Consider the following 11,955-nt stretch of genomic DNA (forward strand, 5'->3'; position numbering starts at 1 on the left):
CCTGCATCAAAACACAGCCGAGGCCCATTTTTGAATCATCACAATAAACTACCATCCCTTCGATACCATTTGGAATGGTAAGTACCGGAGCCGATATTAGCCGTTGCTTTAATTCCTGAAAGTTCTTCTCGTAGTCCTCAGACCACTCGAACTTCACTCCCTTTCGGGTCAGTCGAGTCATAAGAGCAGAGATTTTTGAAAAGTTCTCAATAAATCTCCTATAATAGCCAGCTAGACCGAGGAAACTACAAATATCTGCTACATTCTTGGCTATCTCCCAGTCAACTACAGACTGTACCTTGTCGGGGTCAACTTCAATACCCTTCGCAGAAACCAAATGACCTAGGAAAGCCACTTGTTGTAACCAGAAATTGCACTTGCTAAACTTAGCATACAGTTTCTTTTCTCTCAAGCGCTGCAACACAAAGCGAAGGTGGTCAGCATGTTCTTCTTCGCTCTTGGAGTAGAGCAGGATGTCATCAATAAATAAGATAACATACTTATCTTGCATGTCGTGAAATACTCTGTTCATTAATTCCATAAAAGCTGTCTGGGAATTGGTCAGACCGAAGGACATAACCAAAAACTCGTAGTGTCCATATCACAATCTAAACGATGTCTTGCTGATGTCACTACCTCTGATCTTTAGTTGACGATACCCCTAGCGGAGATCAATCTTGGAAAATACCCTTGTGCCTTACAATTGGTCGAATAAATCATCAATCCTAGGCAGCGGGTACCGATTCTTGATCATAAGTTTATTGAGTTCACGGTAGTCAATGCACAATACGCATACTGCCGTCCTTCTTTACAAACAAAATAGGTGCACCCCATGGGGAAACACTTGGCCTGATGAAACCCTTCTTTAATAGGTCATTAAGCTGCTCTTGAAGTTCTTACAATTCTAATGGGGTCATTCTGTATGGGGCCTAAGACACTGGAGTAGCACTGGGCACCAAGTCAATCATAAATTCTATTTCCCAATCCGGTGGTAACCATGTGAGGTCTTCCAAAAAGACATCAGGAAAGTCTCTTACTACACTTATCTCTTCCATCGGTGTAACCTTGGCTTTAGTGTCCAACACGGAGGCTAAGTAACACTGGCAACCTTGTGCTAAGAGCTTCTAAACTTGGAGAGCCAAAATGATTGTCTTTCTAGGCTTTTTACTTTTGTTGCCCTTGAACACAAATTCATTGCCTTCCTCTGACTTGAAGAGTATCTTCCTCTTTATGTAGATCAGACTAGCTCCGTTAGTGGACAACCAATCCATCCCCAGAATGATATCAAAGTCTCTCATATCTAGGATGATCAAACTGGCTTCAAGCCCACAGTTGCTCACTCGAACAGGGCAAGAGTTGAAGGCTTGGTCAAGCTCGACTTTGCTTCCAGTCGATGTACAAACTATTAACTTTTGCTCCATACTGGCCAGCTTAATTGGTAATTTCTCGGCAAAAGAAGGTGATATAAAGGAGTGCGACACTCCTTAATCAAATAACACATATGGAGGTAAGGAGCACACAGAAATCATGCCTGACAAACACCGAATAGCCAAACATGATAAACTTAACATCAGGAATTTTACTAAGGTGGTTGAGTACAGTACGTGTGATGACACCAGGGTCAGACTGGGCTTCTTTATGAGTGACAGAATAAACTCGCCCCTGAGTCTTGCTTGCTAGAGGAGAAACAAGTGGGCGAGTAGTAGTCCTTGCTTGGGGCACCTTGGAAGTCACAACTGGCCATGAATCTGGTTGTCGAGGTTGTGGGCAATCCTTAACCATGTGGCCGGACTCTTTGTAATTGTAACAGATAAGAGTCTGGGTCCAATAATAAGGAGTAGATGTAGCTTTAGGCACGTGGGCCACATCAGGTCTACGGGACTGAATTGGAGCTACATTGGTGTAGGCCCCTCTCCTATGGAATTTGTTAGGTCCCCTAGAGTCATGTGATGGCATTGGCCTTTTTCCCGCTTGTATGGCCCTGTAGTTCTCCCTCTACTGATCTTCTATCAACTTGATGGCTTCGACCACTTCTGCATAGGTGGGGTACTTCATACTTGTGTAGTACCACAGAAATACTTAAGTTGGCCCTAAGCCCCCTTTCGAACCTTCTTGCTTTCACGTCCTCAGTCTTCAAATGTGTTAGAGCAAAGTAAAAATACTCCTCAAAGATCTGTTGATATTCAAGGACTGACTTGGATCCCTGACTGAGGCTCTTGAATTCAATTTCTTTCTTCTCTCAAAAATTCCTTGCGAAGTAATTCTCGACAAAGGTTTTATTTGGGAACTTGGCTCAGAAATGTTCCTTTGAGGAACGCCACCATGCATCAAAGTCACATCGAAGTTGGAAAGTGGCACATCGAATCTTCTCAAGGTCACTACACGGTAGTACCTCAAAGATCCTTTCGAGATCCCGTATCCAGGTAGCCGAAAACATAGAGTCATGGATCAACTTATAAAAAGTAGGTGGACAGTGCTTTTGGAACTTCTCAAAAAGTTTAGAGGCATCGACCCATTCTGGCACCACATTTTAGACTGCTAAGGCAGCCAGAGTAGGAGGAGGTAGATTTTGGATTACTTGCACTGTAGGAACTTCATTTGCGGCTGGCTGAAGAGGAGGAATGATAGAACTGGTGTTAGTTGTGGGATTTGGGGCTTCGTGCACCGGAGGTGGCACTCTTGATCCTTCCCGACCAACATTCTGAAGCTGGGTAGTCACATTCTGCATGAAAGTGCACTGCTCATTCTGGGATTCTCGGTGTTCCCTTTGCATATAACGCAGAATGCTCCCTAAGAGTGCGGCAACATCTGCATTAGTGCTCACTAGAGGCGGTGTAGGCAAACCTTCCTTAGAAACATCACCGGCGTCATCCCTAGGAGGGGAACGGTTCCAGTTGCGAGTATTGACCATGATTTAGCACCTGATATTAATAAGATGCCTCACATGTTAGCACAAGGACAAGGGAAAATAAATGCAAGGTAAGGGACCTTAAGGGAAGCAAGCACAAAATTGTGCACATGGTGTGTGTTCCAACGCACAAGAGAAACTAGGCTCCTAAGAGTAAGGCTGAGCAAAAAATATAGGCCAATAGCCCTTTAGAACATGGGCGGATTCATGGGCAGATCTTATCTTCTGGGTCCATTCGTGACTCCGTCGTAGAATTGGGCTGAACGGACTAACGGATGGATGGGGAACGTGAGTCCGTTCGTTCGTCCGTTCTCAGGGTGTTCACTTTGGCCCAAAAGACCGAGCCGAACGGAACTACGGACGGATCCTTGGATCGTGGTTCCATTCGTTCATCCACACAGTTCAACAGATGAAAGGTCAGGGTTTTTATACTCAATGGATTCACGGACAAAATCACTATAGTGAGTCCGGTCGTGCGCCAGCTCAAAAAATTTTGATAAGAATACCAACCGCGCATTTCAGTTTCATTTTGGCTTGTTTGGGAAAGGCAGAGGCATAGAGCAAGGGAAGTCCACACTTCATCCGCTCAAAATTTCTAGCCCCTAGTTCATGGATTTGGACTCCTTCCATCTCAATCTCAAGCCTCTAACTTCAAGGTATGAGATTCCTCCCCATTTTGGGTCTCTTGAATTGGTTCTTAGCCCTTCTCTAGGGTTTCTAGTTAGGTTTTACTTCCCTCTTCCCTTGGTATTGTGTTTGATTGCTTGAAGGATGTTAAAATCTTGTTTTTCTTGTTTCCTTAAGTTCCAATCTATTTGTGAACATGCCTCTCCACGTATACACCCATCGATTAGGGCTAGGGTTAGTCCAACCCTTGTCAAAATCGAAAATTTCTCACTATTTTGGTTATTTAGCCTCATGACATGGAATGCATTTCTCATTCTCCCCACCTTACATGAGTTTGCTGTAATTTTTAGGTGTACTATCTCTTGTTTAGCACCATTGTCAATGCCCCTATGGAAATTTGAAGGAATTTCCAAGTTCTTGGCATTTTAGAAAGAGATTTATTCTGTGCCTTGGGTATATATATTACTTTTCTTTTAATTTCCCTTACAAGCATGTTGTTTTCATAATTTATGTTTAATCCATTTTATTATATCAAGTTCCATAGAGGGTTTATTGGAATTTTCTTCCTCGAACCCGAGTTCAAGAGGGCTATTTTCCTACCAATTCTCTTTCGATGTCCTAATGAATGTGAATCAACTATTTGCTATGTTTTAGTCTTAAATTCCCATATTTTTGTTAACATTGGAGTGATTAAACACTCCCATTGTCCCTTTTGTTTCATTGGTTGTATGTAGGTTATTTAAAGTGAAATGGCTCCCAAAACTAGGGGAAACAAGGCTCTTACAGCAGCAGCAGCACCGGCTCTAGCCCCAGTCCGCTTTGATGCCAACTTCTTTGTGTTAGCGGAGGCAGAGAACCTATACACTCGGAAGCTTCACAGACGGAAGATTGAAGTGGGAAGGGATGTCATTGTAGAGGAGTTGATTGCCTTCAAAGTGGGGCCAAGATTTGAACACTTGGGGTGGTTCAATAGGTTAACCTTGCCCAGGTACTACTACCCTAAGCTGATTGGGCTTTTCTACTCCAACATGTCAGTTATTCAGGAGGATGCAGGGAGGCTTCGAATAAATTCTTTTGTGAAGGGAGTCAGGATATCATTCAATGAAGTGGAATTGGGAGTTATCTTAGGGATCAGTTCTGTTGGGAACAATGTTTATCACCCACCGGGAAGGGATCCCTTGACTTGTATGTCTAAGGCAGAGTACAAACAGCTGTACAACACCATGACTAATGACAAGTACGAGTGAACATGACTACTTTTGGCAATTCACAGTGGATTTTGACTATGATAGCCAAGACCAACCTGGTTCCTGTCAAGGGGCACAACATTGAGTCTTCCCTCATGTCTGCAACTCTGGGGTACTATTTGCATCAAGGGGTCCAAGAAACTCTACCCTTTGTCATAGTCAAACACATGGAGCAAGTTCTGTTCAAGTCTAGAATAGAGAAGACTCTGCCCTATGGGAGACTTCTCACCCGCATCTTTAAGTATTTCCAGGTCAACCTGGAGGATGAGCCACCCTGTGAGAGCTACAAGGAACCTTTTGGAAGAAATTCCCTGGCCTGAATGTAGATCAAATGCAACACATACAGTGATGGGGAGCCAATGGTCCCAGAGGATGGTGAAGAGGTGGGTACAGAGGGAAGTGACGGGGATGATGAGGGGGGAGTCCCAGTGCAGTCTGCTACTGGAGCTTCCAGTTCTGGAACCTCGGATATCGGTGCTATTCTTGATGCCCTGGGCTACCTGAACACCAACATGGCCAGGCTCAATTCAGACATGCTACAAGGTTTTGCGGGTATCCATGTTCAGTTTGCCTCATACAACCATCGCTTCGAGAGGGTGGAGAAGGACATTCATGACATCAATGCCTACCTGTATTATAAAGGCAACGATGAAGAAGATGGAGGCAGCAATGATGAGATGGGGGACTAGGCCCCGGGCTATTGGAATTCTATGTTGACTTTCTCTGTTACTATTTCTCTTTTTGTGGTTTGGTTGGATGTTTGTGAACAATATTTTTATTTGGCTTGTCTTTGTCTTTTTCCTTCTCTTTTTTTTTTTTTGAACATGTTATTATGGTTCTTCCGGTTGTAATTTTGGAAACTTTCTCTTTGGGTTTGTGTGTGGTTTGCTCACCTCCATAGGAGGTTGAGTAGACATAACAGCTGGCTGTCTATGGAACATATATTGATATATATATATATATAGTTCTTTAATTCAAATGTTGTCCCTATTATTTGCTATGGTTCCCAGATTCCACCCTAGCTAGTTCTCTCCCTATGTTTTGCACACATTCCATTTATGTCAGTTGGAAGCTTTTAATTTAGACCCTATTGTGTAGAGTAAATCAAGAGCCCTTGGTGAACCATGTTTGGTGCAGAGCATCACGCTCTGATACCATGTTGTCATGCCCCTATCCCAAGCTTAGGCCATAACCACAGTCAAGAGGGTGATTAGGATGACACACATCACCCCAATTCCTACCAGGATCAACGACACAGTGTCCCAAGCCATGGTCAACAACCAAGGACCCACCTAAATAATTACATTTGAGAAAAAGGAAATAAATATTCCATTAAACATCAGAGTTAATATGAGTGGAAACAATATTTACATAGTAGTTACAATATGTTCAGCTGGCAAAATGCTATAGTAATAGTTTAGTGTCGACCACCAACTGACCATGACATAACTACTCAGAATATTAGTAAGTTATTACAAAAAGTGTTCATAATGGGCACAAAGCCCCAAAAGAATCAAAAGAGGGGACAATCCCCAACAATATCAGTGCCCATAAGCACAATCATCACAGGGGCAACCGTCGCCGTGTTCATCTGACACAAACTTCGGCTCCTCTGCGCAATACTATCATAATCTGTTGGCTGAGCCTCTAGGCTAGGCAAATAGCCACCATCTGCTTCAAAATCTAAAAGGTTGTGTACACAGGGGGTTAGCTCCACTGGGCCAGTGAGGGGAAAGGGGAGTGCACAAACACACAATCACACATAGTCCATGATGCATGTAATGTTAAATATATTTTCCACCTAACAAACAATCTAAGTCATGGTATATGCTACTATGATAACTCGGGAGACACTGAGGATCACTTATCCTATTGCCCCAGTGAAACCTCAATTATCATGAGGGAGCCTACGCTGGTAGAAGCCATAGACCACCCACTGGCAGACCCCGATAGCCATCACTACCTCTGACCTGGCCTCTCCCACCTCCACAGGCAACAGGTGCTCAGACTATCCAACACAAACCCCTGTTGGCAAAGGTCGTAGCATAAGGGAGCATAAATCCTAGCCACAGATATACTTTATGCAAGTCTATCATCCCGAGAGGTATTTCGGGTACATCAATGTCCCATTCCATCTAGGACCCGGATACCAGTATGGCACGGCGCATACAGACCAAGATGGCAAGCAATGAATATGATAAGAATTTCTGGGGTTCCGGCACCGGAGTACCCGGCACCATAACATAATACAATGAAGTACGTAAACATATCCACACATCATCATTTCATATCCAGTATGGTTTTATATGCAAAGATGCAACATGGTAAGGATGAATGCAAGCATAAAACCATCATGTATTCTGTATAATCATATAGTATATATCAAGCCCAAACATCACCTAAAGCCCAGTTACCATTTGCTTACTTGTCGTTTGGGGTGTTTGGTAATGTTTGCCTTAATGCACACACTCTTGTACAAATTTTGAAGTCTGAGGATGTGTGAGAACAAAGTTAGAAGTGTATAGGTGGGTCCCATGAAGGGCCCCAACAACTTAATTGAAGTTTGGGCTAAGACACAGGGGCGGATGCAGGAACGGAGGCAGTCAGGTGAGTCCGATGGTGGGTCCATCCAGGCCAAACCCAAAAAATATATGGAACGGACTCACGGGCGGATGTGGAACATGGATCCACTCATGCATCCGTCCAAACCTTGAGACATTCTCGAGAGCAAACTGAGCTACAGGCGGATTCCAATGAGTGGGCTCGTGGCTTCCCCCCAGGCTAACAACTAGGTTACATTGGATGAACTAACAGGCAAAAACACGACAGTGGATCCACTAATTGATCCATTGCCAATCTTTCAAAATCTTTGAAGATCCCCACCTCCAGCCCTTCATCCATGGAACCATAGAGGTCCTAAGGTTGGGGAGGTGAGCGAGAGGTTCAATACACATAGTCCATTAAAGAACTTAGAGGACTCAAGGGATTGGATCCATCTCCAAGGTTCTTCCCAAACCTAAACTAGGTCTTCAATGCTTGAAGAGCATTAGGTCATCAAAGCCATGAAGGCACTACAGGATGGGGAATGTGAGCCTCAAAGGGAGCATTCAATAGGGATTATTAGGTTTCCAAGAGAAACTCCAAGCTTGGAATCGATCCCAAGGGGATCCCTAAACCCGAAAATGGAAAAGGGAGGGAGGAAGATGAGGACATGTACCTCAAGGATGGATTAATGGGTGATTTCCACCTCCACAGCCCCTCCAAGTTCTTCTTCTCCAAGGCCTTCAATGCTCCTTAGCTCCTAACGTTTTGGGTTGATAGGAGAAGTAATGAGCCTTAATGGCCAAGTCTTGCCCTTAAGACTAATCTCCACTTAGGGCCTGTTTGGCTTGGGCTTTAAGAGTCAAAACTCATTTACAAGCCAACTAGGCCAAAGGGTCCATCTATATGGCACACGCACAACTTAAGGAGACCAAGGGTGGGGCCCACCTTGTCTAGGTGCCTAGATAGGATGCTCGGGGCACGAGGTATGGGTCCCACACAAGGAAAACACATAAAGCCTTAAATAGCACGGGCGGACTAACGGACGGTAGCAATCTTGGTGAGTCTATTCGTGCATCCGTTGCTACTGTGAAGGATAGAACCTTAAGGAAATTGATTGGGCTTTGGCCCACACTTCAAGGCCAACAAGGGGAAGGTATACTAACATCCATAAGGGCAGTTTTTTGCCCCTCGATTGTCACGACGTGTCCTTCGTGATCTCGAAGAGTTTTTTGATCGTGATGCTAAGCTCATCGCCGAAAGAGGTATTTATTTATGGGGACACAGGGAACGCCTTCCGGTACTCTTCACTCTGAGGACTTGTACTAGGAGGATGGTTGATGAAATCACCATCGATAAATCTTCCCCACTGCTGGTTAAGGAACCTCTCCTCCACAGGCAGGCCTGTGAACTGGTCAACTATCTTGTGGCTAGGTTTGACCACAAGTGAAAATAGCTCACCAGCATACACGACAGTAGAATCTACACATCATAAGAGAGAAAAATTATAATTAATAGCAAATCTGGGCGTGGATGTAACACTTAAACCCCTGTAAGTAAGGGTCATAGTACTGGGTAAGTCATAGCCTAGCCAACAAACAACTACTACAATGCAAAGGGGTACGCATGTGTAGCCTAGAGGTTGAGTTTATAGTGCTAAACATGATGGCTCAGCTATCCTCTTGCCCCCACTAGCTTACACACACACACACACAAGATGATAGCATGGCACGTGTGATACCGATATATCAGTTGGCCGGTCATCACCCGATTCCAATCCATCATATACATGTCATATTCATTCGTTATCCACATAATTCTCCTCACAACACTCACATGGTAATCGCTAGTCCCGCGCCCACTCATAAAAATTGGATTCCATCACTCGTTCGTAACACATGATCACATTTTAATCTCATTCATACTAACATTCACATCCATTCCAAATTAGAATTTCAGTCCTAGAACATCTAGCATTCAACATGATTACATCTCATCATCTTTGTATTGTTCCACAATAGTAAGAAATGGAAAGTGACATAGTATGCATATTAATTACACCACATCATCATGCATAGCCTAGTCATATGCCTAATGAGAAATATTCCATAAAATAATTCAAATGTTCAATCCACTCACAATCGTTGTAACGTATATCCTTGGGTTCTGTGCATGCGTATGCCCTTGCATCCACTGTAGGTTACCCTAACAAGTCATTCCATAGGTGTACAACAAATGAGAGAGAGTTTAGAAACAAGTCCCAAAATCAAAATCCAATTATAGCACTGTTTGGTCTCTGTGGATCATGCATATCGTCTGCAGGCTCGAACCTGCTATTTTTTAGCTTAGTTTGAGTCTTACCTTAGCCCAAAGCCTTGGGACTTATAGGGGATCTATTGGGGGGTACAATTGGTCTTCGAGGATGCTAATAACATAAGGATCCAATTCCATTTAGATTTCCTAAGGAGGATTGGATTCTAATATCACAAATTCCCAATTTGGAGGTTCTACCATGGGTTTCATGGTGGTTTGGTCATGGATTAAGGAATTAGCCATTTGAGGTCATCAATTGGCATTAAAACAACTTAATAAAAGTTGTAAGTATAGTAGAGCAAGAAGCCCTAAGCTTAGGTTAAAGATTGGATAGGATTCTAGTCAAATCTTAGTGGGGTTAAGCTAGTAATTACATAGCTTAGCTTACTTACAATGGGGTGAGCTTATTGCAGGAAGGGAGCAAGCTTCTAAGCTAGATTTGAGCTTCAATCCACCTCTTCCAGTAGCTCCAAGTCCAAGGTAGGTGTATGGTTAACTAGAGGGAGTGATGTGAGCTCAAGGGGTAGCTTAAATGGAGGTTGGGTCCTTCCTTACTTTCCTCCTTCTCCTTCTCTTCTCCTTCTCTTCAAGCTTAGCTTTCCATGTTTTCTCTCTTCTTTAGGGTTGGGAAATGAGAGAAATGAGAGGAGGAATAGGGTATAGCTTAGCTTATCTAAAATATTTGGGGTGTGTTTGGTTAGGGAGTGTTATAAGGTCAAAATGAGGTTTTAAACACTTAGAATCCCAAAGGGGGTGTAGGTAACCCATCTTAGGGTTTAGATAGATGTATTAGTTCATAAATGGGTTGGGTTAAGTCAGGGTGGAGTCCTAGGCTAGAGTCAAAGTGACCCAAAGCAAAACCACACTATTCAGTACATTTTTATTCTCTGTGGATGATGTACCTGTGGATTATGCACATCGTCCGCAGGCTACTCAGGCATGATCCGTAGAGGGCATTTTGGATAGGTATGGACTCAAATTGGAGTGGGGTCTTCTCAAGGATGTACATACACATACGGGGTATATAAATTGGCCTAATTAACATACAAACATCACACATATAATGCATCAAGGTGTTGATTAGTTAGGTACACAAATAAACATATAAATTATGAAATTTTAGTATCGATGCTCACCTAGTCAAAGTCTTCCTCTGCAACTCTGAATAACTTTCTCATTTCAATGCAAACCTCACAAAGACACCAAGTGTCAATATTACATGACCCCAGGCTTCTCCTTCGGTACTCCTCACTTCAAGGGCTAGTGCTAGGAGGATAATCTACGAACTTATGATTAATGAACTTTCTCCACTCTCGGTTGAGGAATCTCTTTTCTACCGACTCTCCTGTTCTTGGGTTGATGATCTTATAGGTCGGTTTGATGCTTGATCTAAATAGCTCACCAGCGAAGTGATCTCCCATGGCTACACTACAATACACATGTATAAGTTTAAGTTAGTATGGATTTTGTTATGGATGTAGTAGTTAACTTTCTGTTTCTGCTAGTCGATGCAGAGGTTGACCGATGGACAGACCGATAGGATTAAAAGTGGGTTTTTCAAAAAATATTTACATGGTTTTGTTCCTTAATTTGGTCAGTCCTTAGACACCAAAAACCATGCATTGATTTGATGTTTTGGTGACCGTTAGGGCCACTCAAAGTTGACATAAAGTTGGAAGATTGGAAAGCATTTTAAAGGAGAGTAGAATTACTCAATAGGGGTTCTATTATATGTATTGTTATGGATGATTGATGAAATGAAAATATTTATCTTTATTATGTGATAACATACCATGATGAGAGTTATGTATATAGTGTACTATTGAATGAATGAACTTAGCATGCCATGGATACTAAATATGTAGTACTTCTTAAGATGGTAAGTAACATGAAATTTTTAGAACATATGAATGAAAGATATGAAAATCATGATCATAAAAGGTAGCCAAGATGTTGCCTGATATGGCAGGCGAATCATGGAAATATCTAAAGGTGTACTTCAATACCGTGATCTATGATACTTAAAGGTGTGCTTCGGTATCGTGACCTATAAAGCCATGATGAGTTGTTATGTACTTGAGAGGCGTTAAGGCTTAAGAAAGATGTTCATGCATAATGTAAATTAAAGAAAGATGTCATAAGAATGCTAGTACTTATGTGCTTACACCATGATGATGTTCTAAATTTATAGTTATCAGATGATACGACATACATGATGAATGATGTGATATAACTTGTATGATGATTGAACCAATGATCTTTATTTAAGTAATCTGATTCATCATGCTTATGTGCTTAAGTAAGGTTATGTATATGATT

Source organism: Telopea speciosissima, chromosome 8 (assembly GCF_018873765.1).
Source record: "Telopea speciosissima isolate NSW1024214 ecotype Mountain lineage chromosome 8, Tspe_v1, whole genome shotgun sequence".
In the NCBI taxonomy this organism is placed as follows: domain Eukaryota; kingdom Viridiplantae; phylum Streptophyta; class Magnoliopsida; order Proteales; family Proteaceae; genus Telopea; species Telopea speciosissima.